The following is a 19,493-nucleotide window of genomic DNA, read 5'->3' as shown; positions in this document are numbered from 1 at the left end:
CCGGTTGAAGATATCCCGCGCTACCATCTCCCACCGGACAGATCCAGTAACCAAACGCTCCCTGGCCTCCGTCGGAGTGAGTAAGGACCACATACGGATTAGCGCAGTAGCCCGGAATAAAACATGCAAAAAATGAATAGTTGTTGTTCTGTTAAAAGCCAAATCATTTCTGCAGTTCCAAATTGCCCATAACAATGCACATGCTCCTACTCGAATTTGTCTAGCTGTTTCGGCCTCTATACCAACAAGCCACGTTCCAAATAACGACCTGACCGAATTCGGAGGAGTAATGTTAAAGGCAATTTGCACCGAGCGCCACAACACTCTCGCCAACGGGCAATCAAAGAAAAGATGCTGGATAGTTTCATCCTGATCACAGAAACTACACCTAGTAGAACCTGTCCAGTTGCGCTTAATCAAATTATCTTTTGTTAGAACGACTTGTTTATGTACAAACCACATAAACACTTTGATTTTCAGAGGAACCTTAACTTTCCAAACATGTTTTGAACTAGGAATAACACTAGAGTTGATGAGATCAATGTACATCGACTTGACTGTGAATTCCCCAGATCTAGTAAGCTTCCAACACAACTGATCGGGCTGATGAGTAAGCTGAACCTTCATCAGTCTACTCACCAGATGAATCCAAGCCTCCCACCGTCCCCAGCAAGCACCCTCCTAAAGTGAATATTAAGGGGAGCGGATTGCAAACTCGTTGCAACCAGAGCATCACGTCGCTGCACAATACGATATAGCGACGGATACTGAAGAGCCAGCGGCGTATCACCAAGCCAAGTATCCTCCCAGAATCGAGTGTTATTGCCATCACCGACAATAAACTTAGTTCTATTAAAGAAAGTAGCTTTGACCCTCATTAGCCCCTTCCAGAAAGGCAAATCAGTTGGTCTAACTGTCACCTGCGACAAGGTCTTATAGTACAGATACTTGTTACGAAGAATCTGCTTCCAAGTTGCCTCAGTCTCGGCAGATAACTTATATAGCCACTTACTGAGAAGGCATCTGTTCTTGACTTCAAGGTTCTCAACCCCAAGACCCCCTTGGTCTTTTGGTCGGCAGATGACATCCCATTTGGCTAAACGGTACTTTCTCTTAAGTTCATCACTCTGCCAGAAGAAACGTGACCGATAGAAGTCCAGCCTTTTCCTAACTCCAACTGGTACTTCAAAAAAGGATAAAAGAAACATAGGCATACTCATGAGCACCGAATTAATGAGAATCAATCGGCCACCATACGACATGAGTTTGCCCTTACAGCAGCTCAGTTTCTTCTCAAACCGATCCTCGATACACTTCCATTCGTTGTTAGTCAACTTACGATGGTGAATGGGGATACCTAGATAAGTGAACGGTAGAGCCCCCAATTCGCAACCAAACTGTTGCTTGTATGCATCTTGTTCCTCTTTGGCTCTACCAAAACAGAACAACTCGCTTTTATGGAAGTTAATCTTCAGACCGGTCAATTGCTCGAAAAGGCACATTACCAGCTTCATATTTCTCGCCTTAGCCAAGTCGTGCTCCATAAAGATGATTGTATCATCGGCGTACTGTAGGATGGACACACCACCATCAACTAGATGAGGCACCAAGCCACCTACTTGTCCGGCCTCCTTTGCCCGACCTATCAAGATTGCCAACATATCAACGACAATGTTGAACAGAATAGGAGACATTGGATCACCTTGTCTGAGGCCCTTGTGTGTCTGGAAATAATGACCTATATCGCCATTCACTTTAATTCCAACACTCCCTTTTTGCGTGAAGGATTCTAGTTGGCGTCGCCAAGCTTCATCAAAACCCTTCATGCGTAATGCCTATTGAAGGAAAGGCCATTTGACTTTATCGTACGCTTTCTCGAAATCCACCTTAAAAACCACTCCATCAAGTTTTTTCGTGTGAATCTCATGGTGTTGGAAATATGCCCTAGAGGCAATAATAAATTGGTTATTATTATATTTCCTTGTTCATGATAATCGTTTATTATCCATGCTATAATTGTATTGATAGGAAACTCAGATACATGTGTGGATACATAGACAACACCATGTCCCTAGTAAGCCTCTAGTTGACTAGCTCGTTGATCAATAGATGGTTACGGTTTCCTAACCATGGACATTGGATGTCATTGATAACGGGATCACATCATTAGGAGAATGATGTGATGGACAAGACCCAATCCTAAGCCTAGCACAAAGATCGTGTAGTTCGTATGCTAAAGCTTTTCTAATGTCAAGTATCATTTCCTTAGACCATGAGATTGTGCAACTCCCGGATACCGTAGGAATGCTTTGGGTGTATCAAACGTCACAACGTAACTGGGTGACTATAAAGGTGCACTACAGGTATTTACGAAAGTGTCTGTTGGGTTGGCACGAATCGAGACTGGGATTTGTCACTCCGTGTAAACGGAGAGGTATCTCTGGGCCCACTCGGTAGGACATCATCATATGCGCAATGTGACCAAGGAGTTGATCACGGGATGATGTGTTATGGAACGAGTAAAGAGACTTGCCGGTAACGAGATTGAACAAGGTATAGGGATACCGACGATCGAATCTCGGGCAAGTACAATACCGCTCGACAAAGGGAATTGTATACGGGATTGATTAAGTCCTTGACATCGTGGTTCATCCGATGAGATCATCGTGGAACATGTGGGAGCCATCATGGGTATCTAGATCCCGCTGTTGGTTATTGACCGGAGAACGTCTCGGTCATGTCTGCATGTCTCCCCAACCCGTAGGGTCTACACACTTAAGGTTCGATGACGCTAGGGTTATAAAGGAAGCTTGTATGTGGTTACCGAATGTTGTTCGGAGTCCCGGATGAGATCCCGGACATCACGAGGAGTTCCGGAATGGTCCGGATGTAAAGATTTATATATAGGAAGTCCTGTTTCGTCCATCGGGACAAGTTTCGGGGTCATCGGTATTGTACCGGGACCACCGGAAGGGTCCCGGGGGCCCACCGGGTGGGGCCACCTATCCCGGAGGGTCCCATGGGCTGAAGTGGGAAGGTAACCAGCCCAAAGTGGGCTGGGGCGCCACTTCCCTTATGGCCCATGCGCGTAGGGTGAAGGGGGAACCCTAAGGAAGAGTCCCAAGGAGGGAAGGCACCTCCTAGGTGCCTTGGGGGGGGGGAGGGAAACCTCCTCTGGCCGCCGCCCCCTAGGAGATTGAATCTCCTAGGGCTGGCGCACCCCCCCTTGGGCTCCCTATATATAGTGAGGGTAGGAGGGCCTCTTGAGACACCCCTTATGCCTTTGGTGCAGCCCCTCCCTCTCTCCCAAGTCCTTCTCCTCTCCCGTGGTGCTTGGCGAAGCCCTGCAGGATTGCCACGCTCCTCCACCACCACCACGCCGTTGTGCTGCTGCTGGATGGAGTCTTCCTCAACCTCTCCCTCTCTCCTTGCTGGATCAAGGCATGGGAGACGTCACCGGGCTGTACGTGTGTTGAACGCGGAGGTGCCGTCCGTTCGGCACTAGGATCATCGGTGATTTGAATCACGACGAGTACGACTCCATCAACCCCGTTCACTTGAACGCTTCCGCTTAGCGATCTACAAGGGTATGGAGATGCACTCTCCTTCCCCTCGTTGCTAGTTTCTCCATAGATAGATCTTGGTGACACGTAGGAAAATTTTGAATTTCTGCTACGTTACCCAACACATGGAGCGTTTCATGCAGTACCACCACCCCTTCAAGAATGTTCCTGTCCGGCATGAAAGCAGTTTGAGTAGGCTGCACCACAGTATGCACAATCTGTGTGAGCCTATTCGTCCCGACCTTTGTAAATTTTTTGAAACTAACATTAAGAAGACAGATTGGCCGGAATTGCTCAATCCGCACTGCCTCTGTCTTCTTGGGAAGAAGTGTCATCGTTCCAAAATTCAGCTGAAAAAGGTGAAGCTGGCCAGAGAATAGATCATTGAACAAAGGCAATATATCTCCTTTAATAACGTGCCAACACTTCTTGTAGAACTCTGCCGGGAAACCATCCGGGCCAGGAGCCTTATTATTCTTCATCTGGGAAATGGCGTCATACACCTCTTTCTCAGAAAAAGGAGCAACTAAAATATTATTCTCAACAGCCGTCAGTTGAGGCACATCCTCAATCCTAGACTCATCCAGCGACACACAGTTATCCTCTGGAGGCCCAAACAGCTGCTTGTAATACTCAGTAATATAAAGCTTTAAGTTTTCCTGACCAAGAATCGTCCCCTCATCTTGTTCAAGCTGAAAGATCCTCTTCTTTCTATGTTTACCATTAGCGATCATGTGGAAGAATTGTGTGTTCGCGTCCCCCTGGACGACCCTTCGGACCTTAGCCCGAAGCGCCCACTTTAATTCTTCCTCATGAAGGAGCTCTTTCAGCCTCATTTCCGTGTCGATCTTGGCATGAAGCTCCGAGGCTGGCAGGATCATGGTCTCGGCTTTTACATCAAGGACTGAATAAGCGTAAGGAGCTGCTCCTTCTCAACCTTATGGACCCCACTAAGATGCTTAGCCCACCCACGTAGGAAACTTCTCAAGTGCCTAATTTTATTCTGCCAGCGCTCAAGTGCAGTTCTACCTCCTGCATCCTTAGCCCATTCTCTGGCTACGAGATCTAAGAAACCTTCTCTCTCAAACCACGCAAGCTCGAAAGAGAAAACATTCTTATTTCCCACATGGGTGGCCTCCCCAGAGTCAAGGAATAACGGTGTGTGATCAGAAATACCACGAGAAGTTCCTGGACAGTTACACATGGGAATTTCTGTTCCCATTCGACGCTAGCCAGAACCCGATCCAGCTTTTCGAACATTGTATTTGGCAAGGCGTTAGCCCAGGTAAACTTCCTACCCGAAAGCTCTATCTCACGCAGATCCAGGCTTTCAATGATTGTGTTAAACATGAACGACCATCTGCCGTCAAAATTATCATTATTCTTCTCATCACGCCTTCTGATGATATTAAAATCACCCCCCACCAGGATAGGAAGTTGTTCAGAACCGCAAATCCTAACCAGATCAGCCAAAAAATCTGGTTTAAGCTCGGGCTGTGCGGCTCCATATATCGCCACCAAAGCCCAGTTAAACTCATCGGTCTTCGACCTCACCCTAAACTTAACAGCAAAATCCCCCATGACCACGCTTCGGACTTCTAACGAATCACATCTAACTCCGAGTAAAATCCCACCCGATCTTCCTCGCGGCGGTAGACAATGCCAATCAAAATCAATACCTCCCGAAAGCGTATTGAGAAATTGAGGCGAAAAGTCGGCTCTACCAGTTTCCGATAAAGCGATAAAGTCCAACCTATGCTCAATAGAAGCCTCAGCAAGAAACCTTCTTTTAGCCAAGTCTTTCAGACCTCTGCTATTCCAAAAGATTCCTTTCATATCTCATCATGGAATTTTTTAGCCATTCTTATCCGCGCGCTCCTACGCACTGCGGAGTCTGGGTAGATCTTCCGCTTCCATTTGCGTTTAGGAATATTGAAACTCTCCAGCTAGTCCTCACAACCAGTCTCAGAGGCGCGCACCTCTACAAAGTCCACTCGCTCATCCTCCTCGTCAGATTCAGGAGACGGATGAGCAAGATCCGCACAAAAGTTATCGAGCACCTTGACCCCCAAAGCATCAATCTCGGAGTTATTCATTGGTTTAACCGCAGCTAAGTTACGAATCATCTCAAGCGCCTGTTCGGCCTCTAAATCCAGCATATCATTAACCGATTTTGAAATTTCACTATCATTACTACCTAGTGAAATTCCTATCTTATTTGCATTGTTTATAATCTCATCATTTGAAAAATGCAAAATAGAATTAGAGGTATTGATTGACATACCAGTAGTGACCTCCATGTCACGAAGCTTGGCCGCCCTCATAGCGCACTGCTGCTGAATGTCGTCCACTTCCGGATGGTCCTGGAGACGGCTACTCAACCGTCGCCCCTCAGAGACCGGATCCGGAATACCACCGAAAGCAATCACCTCCTCCTGAGAAGCTCTACTGGAGTGCCCTATGTTGGAAATATGCCCTAGAGGCAATAATAAATTGGTTATTATTATATTTCCTTGTTCATGATAATCATTTATTATCCATGCTAGAATTGTATTGATAGGAAACTCAGATACATGTGTGGATACATAGACAACACCATGTCCCTAGTAAGCCTCTAGTTGACTAGCTCGTTGATCAATAGATGGTTACGGTTTCCTGACCATGGACATTGGATGTCGTTGATAACGGGATCACATCATTAGGAGAATGATGTGATGGACAAGACCCAATCCTAAGCCTAGCACAAGATCATGTAGTTCGTATGCTAAAGAGCTTTTCTAATGTCAAGTATCATTTCCTTAGACCATGAGATTGTGCAACTCCGATACCGTAGGAGTGCTTTGGGTGTGCCAAACGTCACAACGTAACTGGGTGGCTATAAAGGTACACTACAGGTATCTCCGAAAGTGTCTGTTGGGTTGGCACGAATCGAGACTGGGATTTGTCACTCCGTGTAAACGGAGAGGTATCCTCTGGGCCCACTCGCTAGGACATCATCATAATGTGCACAATGTGATCAAGGAGTTGATCACGGGATGATGTGTTACGGAACGAGTAAAGAGACTTGCCGGTAACGAGATTGAACAAGGTATCGGGATACCGACGATCGAATCTCGGGAAAGTATCGTACCGATAGACAAAGGGAATTGTATACGGGATTGATTGAATCCGCGACATCGTGGTTCATCCGATGAGATCATCGTGGAACATGTGGGAGCCAACATGGGTATCCAGATCCCGTTGTTGGTTATTGACCGGAGAGTTATCTCGGTCATGTCTGCATGGTTCCCGAACCCGTAGGGTCTACACACTTAAGGTTCGATGACGCTAGGGTTATAGGGAATAGATATACGTGGTTACCGAATGTTGTTCGGAGTCCCGGATGAGATCCCGGATGTCACGAGGAGTTCCGGAATGGTCCGGAGGTAAAGATTTATATATGGGAAGTCCTGTTTTGGTCGCCGGAAAAGTTTCGGGTTTTATCGGTAATGTATCGGGACCACCGGGAGGGTCCCGGTGGTCCACCAAGTGGGGCCACCAGCCCCGGAGGGCTGCATGGGCCAAGTGTGGGAGGGTACCAGCCCCTGGTGGGCTGGTGCCCCCCCCCACCAAGGCCCAAGGCGCAAGGGAGAGTGGAAGGGGGCAAACCCTAGGCTCAGATGGGCCTAAGGCCCACCTAGTGGTGCACCCCCCTCTCTCCCCCCTTGGCCGCCCCCCTAGATGGGATCTAGGGCTGGCCGCCACCCCTAGGGGTGGAAACCTAGGTGGGGGTGCAGCCCCTCCCCTCCCCCTATATATACTTGAGGTTTTGGGCTGCCATAGATACGATTCAATCTCCTTCTTGGCGCAGCCCTACCCCTCTCCCTCCTCGTCTCTTGCGGTGCTTGGCGAAGCCCTGCTGGATTACCACGCTCCTCCACCACCACGCCGTCGTGCTGCTGCTGGATGGACTCTTCCCCAACCTCTCCTTCTCCCCTTGCTGGATCAAGGCGTAGGAGACGTCACCGGGCTGTACGTGTGTTGAACACGGAGGTGCCGTCCGTTCGGCACTAAGATCATCGGTGATTTGGATCATGACGAGTACGACTCCATCAACCCCGTTCACTTGAACACTTCCGCTTAGCGATCTACAAGGGTATGTAGATGCACTCTCCTTCCCCTCGTTGCTAGATTACTCCATAGATTGATCTTGGTGATGCGTAGAAAATTTTGAATTTCTGCTACGTTCCCCAACAGTGGCATCATGAGCTAGGTCTATGCGTAGTTACTATGCACGAGTAGAACACAAAGTAGTTGTGGGTGTCGATATTGTCAATTATCTTGCCGTTACTAGTCTTATCTTGATTCGGCGGCATCGTGGGATGAAGCGGCCCGGACCAACCTTACACGTACGCTTACGTGAGACCGGTTCCACTGACTGACATGCACTAGTTGCATAAGGTGGCTGGCGGGTGTCTGTCTCTCCCACTTTAGTCGGATCGGATTCGATGAACAGGGTCCTTATGAAGGGTAAATAGAAATTGGCAATTCACGTTGTGGTTTTGGCGTAGGTAAGAAACGTTCTTGCTAGAAACCTATAGCAGCCACGTAAAAACTTGCAACAACAATTAGAGGACGTCTAACTTGTTTTTGCAGCAAGTGTTTTGTGATGTGATATGGCCAAAGGATGTGATGAATGATATATGTGATGTATGAGATGATCATGTTCTTGTAATAGGAATCACGACTTGCATGTCGATGAGTATGACAACCGGAAGGAGCCATAGGAGTTGTCTTTATTTTTGTATGACCTGCGTGTCATTGAGAAACGCCATGTAAATTACTTTACTTTATTGCTAAACGTGTTAGCCATAGTAGCAGAAGTAATAGTTGGCGAGCAACTTCATGGAGACACGATGATGGAGATCATGATGATGGAGATCATGGTGTCATGCCGGTGACAAGATGATCATGGAGCCCCAAGATGGAGATCAAAGGAGCTATATGATATTGGCCATATCATGTCACTATTATTTTGATTGCATGTGATGTTTATCATGTTTTTGCATCTTATTTGCTTAGAACGACGGTAGTAAATAAGATGATCCCTCATTAAAATTTCAAGAAAGTGTTCCCCCTAACTATGCACCGTTGCGAAGGTTCGTTGTTTCGAAGCACCACGTGATGATCGGGTGTGATAGATTCTAACGTTCGAATACAATGGGTGTTGACGAGCCTAGCATGTACAGACATGGCCTCGGGACACATGCGAAACACTTAGGTTGACTTGACGAGCCTAGCATGTACAGACATGGCCTCGGAACACGGAGGACCGAAAGGTCGAGCATGAGTCGTATGGTAGATACGATCAACATGAAGATGTTCACCGATGATGACTAGTCCGTCTCACGTGATGATCGGACACGGCCTAGTTGACTCGGATCATGTAATCACTTAGATGACTAGAGGGATGTCTATCTGAGTGGGAGTTCATAAGATGAACTTAATTATCCTGAACATAGTCAAAAGGTCTTCGCAAATTATGTCATAGCTCGCGCTTCAGTTCTACTGTTTAGATATGTTCCTAGAGAAAATTTAGTTGAAAGTTGATAGTAGCAATTATGCGGACTAGGTCCGTAAACTGAGGATTGTCCTCATTGCTTCATAGAAGACTTATGTCCTTAATGCACCGCTCAGTGTGCTGAACCTCGAACGTCGTCTGTGGATGTTGCGAACATCTGACATACACATTTTGATAACTACGTGATAGTTCAGTTAAACGGTTTAGAGTTGAGGCACCGAAGACGTTTTTGAAACGTCGCGAAACATATGAGATGTTTCGAGGGCTGAAATTGGGATTTCAGGCTCGTGCCCACGTCAAGAGGTATAAGACCTCCGACGATTTTCTTAGCCTGCAAACTAAGGGAGAAAAGCTCAATTGTTGAGCTTGTGCTTAGATTGTCTGAGTACAACAATCATTTGAATCGAGTGGGAGTTGATCTTCCAAATGAGATAGTGATGTTTCTCTAAAGTCATTACCACCAAGCTGCTAGAGCTTCGTGATGAACTATGATATATCAGGGACATATATGATGATCCTTGAGATATTCGCGATGTTTGACACCACAAAAGTAGAAACCAAGAAGGAGCATCAATTGTTGATGGTTGGTGAAACCACTAGTTTCAAGAAGGGCAAGGGCAAGAAGGGATACTTCATGAAACGGCAAATCAGCTGCTGCTCTAGTGAAGAAACCCAAGGTTGAACCCAAACCCGAGACTAAGTGCTTCTGTAATAAGGGGAACAGCCACTGGAGCAGAATTACCCTAGATACTTGGTAGATGAGAAGGCTGGCAAGGTCGATAGAAGTGTATTGGATATACATTGTGTTAATGTGTACTTTACTAGTACTCCTAGTAGCACCATGGTATTAGATACCGGTTCGGTTGCTAAGTGTTAGTAAACTCGAAATAAAAGGCTACGGAGTAAACGGAGACTAGCTAAAGGTGAGCTGGCGATATGTGTTGGAAGTTTTTCCCAAGCTTGATGTGATCAAGCATCGCACGCTCCCTCTACCATCGAGATTGGTGTTTGCATTGAGCATAGACATGATTGGATTATGTCTATCGCAATACGGTTATTCATTTAAGGAGAATAATGGTTACTCTGTTTATTTGAATAATACCTTCAATGGTCTTGCACCTAAAATGAATGGTTTATTGAATCTCGATCATAGTGATACACATGTTCATGCCAAAAGATATAAGATAGTAATGATAGTACCACCTACTTGTGGCACTGCCACGTAAGTCATATCGGTATAAAACGCATGAAGAAGCTCCATGTTGATGGATCTTTGGGCTCACTCGTTTTTGAAAAGTTTGAGACATGCGAACCATGTCTATTGGTGTATATGCATGAAGAAATTCCATGCAAATGGACCGTTTGGACTCACTTGATTTTGAATCACTTGAGACATGCAAATCATACCACATGGGCAAGATGACTGAAAGCCTCATTTTCAGTAAAATGGAACTAGAAAGCAACTTGTTGGAAGTAATACATTTTGATGTGTGCAGTCCAATGAGTGCTGAGGCGTGTAGTGGATATCATTATGTTCTTACTTCATAGATGATTTGAGTAGATGTTGAGTATATTTACTTGATGAATCATGAGTCTGAATTATTGAAAGGTTCAAGTAATTTCAGGGTGAAGGTGAGAGATCATCGTGACAAGAGGATAAAATGTCTATGATATGATCATAGAGATGAATATCTGAATTACGAGTTTGGCACAGAATTAAGGCATTGTGGAAATTGTTTCACAACTAATACAGCCTGAAACACCATAGTATGATGGTGTGTCCGAACATCATAACTGCACCCTATTGGATATGATGCATACCATGATGTCTCTTATCGAATTACCACGATAGTTTATGGGTTAGGCATTAGAGACAACCACATTCACTTTAAATAGGGCACCACGTAATTCCGATGAGATGACACTGTATGAACTATGGTTTAGAGAAACCTAAGCTGTCATTTCTTAAAAGTTTGGGGCTGCGACGCTTATGTGAAAAAGTTTCAGGCTGATAAGCTCGAACCCAAAGCGGATAAATGCATCTTCATAGGACACCCAAAACAGTTGGGTATACCTCCTGTCTCGATCCGAAAGCAATAAGGGATTGTTTCTAGAATTGGGTCCTTTCTCGAGGAAAAGTTTCTCTTGAAAGAATTGGGTGGGAGGATGGTGGAGACTTGATGAGGTTATTGAACCATATCTTCAACTAGTGTGTGGCAGGGCACAGGGAGTTGTTCCTATGGCACCTACACCAATTGAAGTGGAAGCTTATGATAGTGATCATGAAACTTCAGATCAAGTCATTACCAAATATCGTGGGATGACAAGGATGCGTACTACTTCAGAGTGGTACGTAATCCTGTCTTGGAAGTCATGTTGCTAGACAACAATGAACCTACGAGCTATGGAGAAGTGATGGTGGGCCTGGATTCCAAAATGGCTCGAGGCCATATAATCCGAGAGAGGATCCATATATGAAAACAAAGTGTAGACTTTGGAAGAAATACTTGATGGTCGTAAGGCTGTTAGGTACATATGGATTTTAAAAGGAAGACGGACAATGATGGTAAGTATCACCATTAAGAAAGCTCGACTTGTTGTTAAGATGTTTTCCGACAAGTTCAAGGAGTTGACTACGATGAGACTTTCTCACTCGTAGCGATGCTAAGAGTCTGTTTGAATTATATTAGCGATTACTGCATTATTTATGAAATCTTGCAGATAGGATGTCAAAACATTGTTTCCTCGACGATTTTCTTGAGGAAGGGTTGTATGTGATACAACCGGAAGGTTCTGTGAATCCTGAAAGATGCTAACAAGTATGCAAAGCTCTAGCAATCCTTCTAAGGACTAGAGTAAGCATCTCGAAGTTGGAATGTATGCTTTGATGAGATGATCAAAGTTTTTGGGTGTATACAAAGTTTATGAGAAACTTGTATTTCCAAAGAAGTGAGTGGGAGCACTATAGAATTTCTGATGAGTATATGTTGTTGATCAGAAATGACGTAGAATTTTTGGAAAGCATATAGGGTTATTTGGAAAGTGTTTTTCAATAGAAAGCCTGGATTAAGCTACTTGAACATTGAGCATCAAGATCTATAAGGATAGATCAAAACGCTTAATGGTACTTTCAAATGAGCACATACCTTGACATGATCTTGAAGGTGTTCAAGATGGATCAGTCAAAGAAGGAGTTCTTGCCTGAGTTGTAAGGTATGAAGTTAAGACTTAAAGCTCCACCACGGCAGAAGAAAGAGGAAGGACGAAGGTCGTCCCCTATGCTTTTGTCATAGGCTCCATACGGTATGCCATGCTGAGTACCACACCTGATGTGTGCCTTGCCACATATTTGGCAAGAGGGTACAAAGGTGATCTAGGAGTAGATCACCAGATAGCGGTCTAAATTATCCTTAGAGGAATAAGGATATGTTTCTCGGTTATGGAGGTGATAAAGAGTTCGACGTAAAGAGTTACATTGATGCAAGCTTAACACCTATCCGGATAGCTCTGAGTAGAGATACCGGATACGTATAATGGAGCAACAATTTAGAAAAGCTCCAAGTAGAACAGTTATTTGAAATGGCTCCAAATGTAGCGTAGTAGTTGCATCTACAAGATGACATAGAAATTTGCAAAGTACATACGGATCTGAATGCTGCAGACCCGTTGACTGAAACCTCTCTCACAAGCATAACATGATCAAACCCAGAACTCTTGGGTGTTAGTCACATGGGGATGTGACCTTGAGTGTTAATCACATATCGATGTGAACTGGATTATTGACTCTAGTGCAAGTGGGAGACTGTTGGAAATATGCCCTAGAGGCAATAATAAATTGGTTATTATTATATTTCCTTGTTCATGATAATCGTTTATTATCCATGTTAGAATTGTATTGATAGGAAACTCAGATACTTGTGTGGATACATAGACAACACCATGTCCCTAGTAAGCCTCTAGTTGACTAGCTCGTTGATCAATAGATGGTTACGGTTTCCTGACCATGGACATTGGATGTCGTTGATAACGGGATCACATCATTAGGAGAATGATGTGATGGACAAGACCCAATCCTAAGCCTAGCACAAGATCATGTAGTTCGTATGCTAAAGCTTTTCTAATGTCAAGTATCATTTCCTTAGACCATGAGATTGTGCAACTCCCAGATACCGTAGGAGTGCTTTGGGTGTGCCAAACGTCACAACGTAACTGGGTGGCTATAAAGGTACACTACAGGTATCTCCGAAAGTGTCTGTTGGGTTGGCACGAATCGAGACTGGGATTTGTCACTCTGTGTAAACGGAGAGGTATCTCTGGGCCCACTCGGTAGGACATCATCATAATGTGCACAATGTGATCAAGGAGTTGATCACGGGATGATGTGTTACGGAACGAGTAAAGAGACTTGCCGGTAACGAGATTGAACAAGGTATCGGGATACCGACGATCGAATCTCGGGCAAGTATCATACCGATAGACAAAGGGAATTGTATACGGGATTGATTGAATCCGCGACATCGTGGTTGATCTGATGAGATCATCGTGGAACATGTGGGAGCCAACATGGGTATCCAGATCCCGCTGTTGGTTATTGACTGGAGAGTTATCTCGGTCATGTCTGCATGGTTCCCGAACCCGTAGGGTCTACACACTTAAGGTTCGATGACGCTAGGGTTATAGGGAATAGATATACGTGGTTACCGAATGTTCTTCGGAGTCCGGATGAGATCCCGTACGTCACGAGGAGTTCCGAAATGGTTCGGAGGTAAAGATTTATATATGGGAAGTCCTGTTTTGGTCGCCGAAAAAGTTTCGGGTTTTATCGGTAATGTATCGGGACCACCGGGAGGGTCCCGGTGGTCCACCAAGTGGGGCCACCAGCCCCGGAGGGCTGCATGGGCCAAGTGTGGGAGGGGACCAGCCCCTGGTGGGCTGGTGCGCCCCCCCACCAAGGCCCAAGGCGCAAGGGAGAGTGGAAGGGGGCAAGCCCTAGGCTCAGATGGGCCTAAGGCCCACCTAGTGGTGCGCCCCCCTCTCTCCCCCCTTGGCCGCCCCCCCTAGATGGGAACTAGGGCTGGCCGCCACCCCTAGGGGTGGAAACCTAGGTGGGGGCGCAACCCCTCCCCTCCCCCTATATATACTTGAGGTTTTGGGCTGCCATAGATACGATTCAATCTCCTTCTTGGCGCAGCCCTACCCCTCTCCCTCCTCGTCTCTTGCGGTGCTTGGCGAAGCCCTGCTGGAGTACCACGCTCCTCCACCACCACCACGCCATCATGCTGCTGCTGGATGGAGTCTTCCCCGACCTCTCCTTCTCCCCTTGCTGGATCAAGGCGTAGGAGACGTCACCGGGCTGTACGTGTGTTGAACACGGAGGTGCCGTCCGTTCGGCACTAGGATCATCGGTGATTTGGATCACGACGAGTACAACTCCATCAACCCCGTTCAGAACGCTTCCGCTTAGCGATCTACAAGGGTATGTAGATGCACTCTCCTTCCCCTCGTTGCTAGATTACTCCATAGATTGATCTTGGTGATGCGTAGAAAATTTTGAATTTCTACTACTTTCCCCAACACCCTAAGCCGGGGGAAGGTGGAGCCAGGGCCTCCTGCCCGAGTTCCCCATCCACCCCGGCCCAAGGGCCAACTGGCGGCACCGGCGGCGTCGGCGAGCAAGCCCCTATGGGCTCCACAAGAGAAGAGGACCCCGAGGCCACCTGCCCCGAGTCCTCTCCGAGAAGCGACTCCGGCGCCAGCGTCGCTGACCCGGTAAAAGGGGAGGAAGGTGCCGGATCTAGCAGCCTCGGCCTCCCTCCCAAAGAATCAATCTGCACCATCGGTAGCTCTCCCACCGCAGGCCCTAATGAGGGCACCGAGGCCACCTGCCCCACGCCCCCATCAGCAGCCGGCACCATCGGCTGCACCTGCGAAATCGCGACCGGAGGGGAGGAATCCGAAGTCACCAGCTTCAGACCCTCTCCTGCAAGAACTACCTCCTCCGCCTCAGCCCTGACCGAGATCGGCGACTCCCCAAGAAGAGGAATCACTGGCTCCTCAAGCTCCAGAACCGGAAGTGAGTGCTCGAACACCTCATCAGACTCCACCCGATCACTCCACAGTCTCGGGGGTGCAGATGCCGGCTCGAAAGAACCGGATCTGAGAGTAGTCGTAGGCACCGTAGAAGGAGGAGTCGTCCCATCCGCACACGTGTGAGAGTCAGCACCCTGCGTAGTGGACAACTCATGTCCACTGTCAGCTGCTGGTGCCTCCTTAAGTGCCGAACTATCATCATCCTCGTGCATATCAGTATCAGACCCGTTGGCCGCCTCGGCAAACAGACTCTCATCCTCGAACTCAATGACAAGGTTATATATCTGGCCTCGATATGCCCACTTAACCACCTCAGGGACGTACTCGATGTTCAGCACACTGACCAGTAAACGGGCAATCCCGTGGGCTCTGGTAAAGTCCATATCCACGCGCTCTGGTCTGCCCATCATGATACCCAAACTGGCCACTACCCATGCATCCAGCATCGGCTTGGATGGAGCCCCAGAGAATCGCAGCCAAACCTGAGTCAGAGGCTTGCCCGTAGGCTCAATCCTCTTCCACTCGTGAAACTCAAGCACGCCATCAGTACCTGGCACCTTGCACATCCCGAAACTCAGTAGTCTCTGAAGGTCCTCAACTGACGGGAACTCAACCCGAAACAGTTTGTCCTCGACACTAGCAAGCTCCCACCTGAAATCCCCAGGGGCTAACTCCTTGAGCCTCTGAATAATCTGTGCCTCCGAGACCTCTCCTCTAGCAATCTTAACTAACCCAGTCATCAAACTCAAAGTCTCGTCAGGAACCTCCATCTCCGTTGGAGATTCAAAGAACGTAAGTTCAGCACAGTACACTCCATACATCATGAGTGATGGTGCCTGATCTCTCAGAAACGGACAGTCCCCCGAATCGTGTGCTGGTTTGCCACAAGTGCCACACAGCTCAGCCACACACTCAGCAATAAAATGTCCCTTACCACCACATCGATAACATAGCATTTTCTCTTTCTTGCGCGCATATTTGGTAAAGATATCATAAAGGTGCCGGCATGTTTTGAACCTGTGTGCGCACTTGTATTGCTGGAGCGCCTCGTCGCGTCTATGCATTTTCACACGGGTTCACACACATACATTCCACAGATAGCAAACTAACTCATGTTAGCATCAAGTTATTTGTTTTCTTCTGTAAATGGGATGAAAGCTTTGGCCTAATTAACAAAAGCAAGCTTTACTGAGCAAGACAGAAAAATAAAATAAGATTATGACATAAAATGAACCCTCATTTTTCATGCTAGCCATGCAAGCACTACTGGTCCAGTCCCTGAGCATCGGGGCAGAGTCAGCACATCGCGCTCGGCCCATCAGCAGCTGCGCACCACCAAAGGAAGTCACATGTAAATGCACAGGAAAGAACATACAGGGGAGGGAGGCTGACCTCGGGTCAATTTCCTCCTATGGCAGCGCCCTTCAATCTTTTCTATGCACATTAAGGTGACTGGTCGGGTCCCTAATCTCAGCTTGGTTATTATGCACATTGGCATGTGTCTGATACACTAGGTCATGTATGCCATCATTAGCATAGTTCAGTAGGCAAAATCGATTTTGCTGACTAAATTATATGAAATTATCATATGTCAACGACTCAGAACCATTAGTTGAGAACAGAAGATGTCATTACAAGTAGGGGAACAACTAATCAAGATGGGTATGTGGCAAAGCACTTGAGGTTGCGATTGACTCAAGGTCGCTGCGCCTTCACTTCGAGGACGATGCCAAACCCCCAACACCCCCAGGCCAACATAGAGAATGCCTAAATGTTTAGACTTCAGCTTCATATATTCAGAGAAAAAGGATCTGAGTTCTACTTTTCCTGGATGCTCAAGAGAGTATGCATACATCATGGAGAGAGCTATGGTATGGCCTAGCTCCTCCGTATTGTTTCTAATGTTACTATTTTCTATCTCACTGTAGGGTACACCCTCTGTCTCCATACGACTTGTAGACCAGCCTTGCTTTCTTATACTTAGGATTGCATAATTCTCACTTACTTTTTGTATGAAACATACAGTATGCAATGAAACATACAGTATGCACAAGGTCCAGTTACTAAATTAAAGTTATTTATTTTTTACCAATCAGATTGCTGCAAGCCATTTACCCTTAGCATCCAGTTCTTTAGTTCTTGGGGCGCCACCCGGTAGCGCCTCTTGAGAGGAAGCTAGGAAGTGTCAGGTGGGGTGCGCCCTTTTCACTCCCCTGTTTGTACTATGTTGTGTTATTGCATAAAACTAAGTACAACAATATGAACACAAGCAGACGTAGGGGGCAGAGTGAGCTTTCAGATGACCAAGGGTGTATCTGGATTAATAATTGCCTATATAGAGCATATATACAACCCAGGGTTTACCAAGACTACATAGAATATATTGCTATGCAATCTATTTGGTGGCAGCGGATAATTTAGGCACGGAAATGGCACATCAAAAAAATTAATCCACTAGTGTGCATAAAAATATATATAAAATCTTCAATATTGCTGCCCCAAAGAAGAACATTTTTGGTACCTGTCATCAATAGATATAACATAGGCCACAAGTAAGATGGAATAATATGACATTATTCAGGCAAAGAAGAAGGGAGTGCACATGTTTGTAGGTCATGCCCTGTAAAGCCTGTTGAAACTTGCAGATTTAGTTGAACACTCATTGGTTGCCATTGATGCTTTCACAGATGGATGTGAAACTTTGAATGTCACTGCTTCACCATTAGTCATGAAGACAACACTCACTTCCTCACTGAAAAATACAAAAGGTACACTGTCAAATTCCTAGATTTAGTTCAGAAACTTGCAGACATTTAGCAAAAGAAGCATCATTTTTATTTGTCTTCACCAGAGTCTGACGCAGTTGTCAACACTGTAAATTTTTGTTATCAAAGCATGGCACTAATGCAGCTGCTAGTTTAAGTGTGGCAAACTATTCTTCCATCATGGCCTTTGTGCAGGATTAGAATAGTGTGATTTCCCCGGGCGAAGAGTAGACCGTTAGTTGTGAGAAACAACCTTATCCATACCATTTTTATGCTACTCTTTCCTATCTTCACACCGACATCCTAACCGTGAACATCTGATCTGAGCACTGTAGGTGTTCAATCCATCTAACTGTTAAATGATAGGCTAGTAGTTGTAACGTGACATGTGTGTCACAGTGTAGTTGTGTGCGTGTGTGAGATTGTAACCGATAGGCAGGTTGTTAGATGGATTTGATCTCTATCTTTTGTATAGTCTTGGACTAGGGGTCAAGCCAACAACAACCTGCCGATGATGTACTTGTGCTCTATATAAACACGTACGCGTCCCTGCCTAAGGTGCATACGCTTTCACCAATTCTTTCATGGTAATCAGAGCCTGCCTTGCTCACATCCATGGTGACGTCTTCAAGCTCCAACTCCTTCCCCTCATCACCATTTGCACACAGCGTCACCGAGAAGCTCACGAGAGGGAACGAGGCACTATGGCACGCAACCGTGCTCTCGGCGATCAGGGGGGCGCAAATGCAGAACTACCTCGACATCGACCAGGTGGTGCCCCCTGTGAATGTCGAAGTCACCTCCGACGATGGCAAGACCAAGTCGAAGGCGCCCAACCCGGAGTTCTCCGTGTGGTACGCAAAGGATCAGCAGGTGCTCTCCTACCTGCTGTCCTCCCTACCGCGCGAGATGGCCATCCAAGTGGCAACCTGCCACACCGTGGCCGAGCTCTGGAACACGGTGCAGGGGATGCTGGCCTCGCACACCCGCGCCCGCACCGTCAACGTCAGAATTGCGCTGGCGAACCTTCAGAAGGGCAACTCCAACATTACTGAATATGTTGGTAAGATTAGATCTTTATGTGATGAACTTGCTGCTTCAGGAAAGAAAGTAGATGAGGAGGATGTTGTGTCTCACATCCTTGCCGGGCTCGACGAGGAGTTTGATCCCGTGGTCTCTGCCATGTGCTCCCGGGTCGAGCCGGTGACCGTCCCTGAGATGTACTCGCAGCTCTTGAGCTTCGAAACACGCATGAACCTGCGCGGCAGGTCCTCCCAGTCCTCTGCAAACGCGGCATACCGCGGATGCTTCAACAAGCAGAACAACGACAACGGCGGTGGTGACCGCGGCCGAAACTTCCCCAAGCAAGGCGGTGGCGGCAGCGGCGGCGACGGTGGTGACCGCGGCCGTGGCAACTTCAACAAGAAGCCGGACCGCGGCAACATGGGGGGCAACAACGGCGGCAGCAGCGAGAACTACAACAACAATCCCGCTGCCAAGATTGCTTGCCAGATC

General features: G+C 46.8%; 1 pseudogene; it reads left to right on the top strand.

The window, feature by feature from the left end:
* Window positions 1-19,085: 19,085 nt before the first annotated feature.
* Window positions 19,086-19,224, top strand: LOC125526137 (annotated as a pseudogene).
* The last annotated feature ends 269 nt before the right edge of the window (window positions 19,225-19,493 follow it).

Source organism: Triticum urartu, chromosome 7, assembly GCF_003073215.2.
Source record: "Triticum urartu cultivar G1812 chromosome 7, Tu2.1, whole genome shotgun sequence".
In the NCBI taxonomy this organism is placed as follows: Eukaryota; Viridiplantae; Streptophyta; class Magnoliopsida; order Poales; family Poaceae; genus Triticum; species Triticum urartu.
This window is presented reverse-complemented; position numbering and strand designations above follow the sequence as displayed.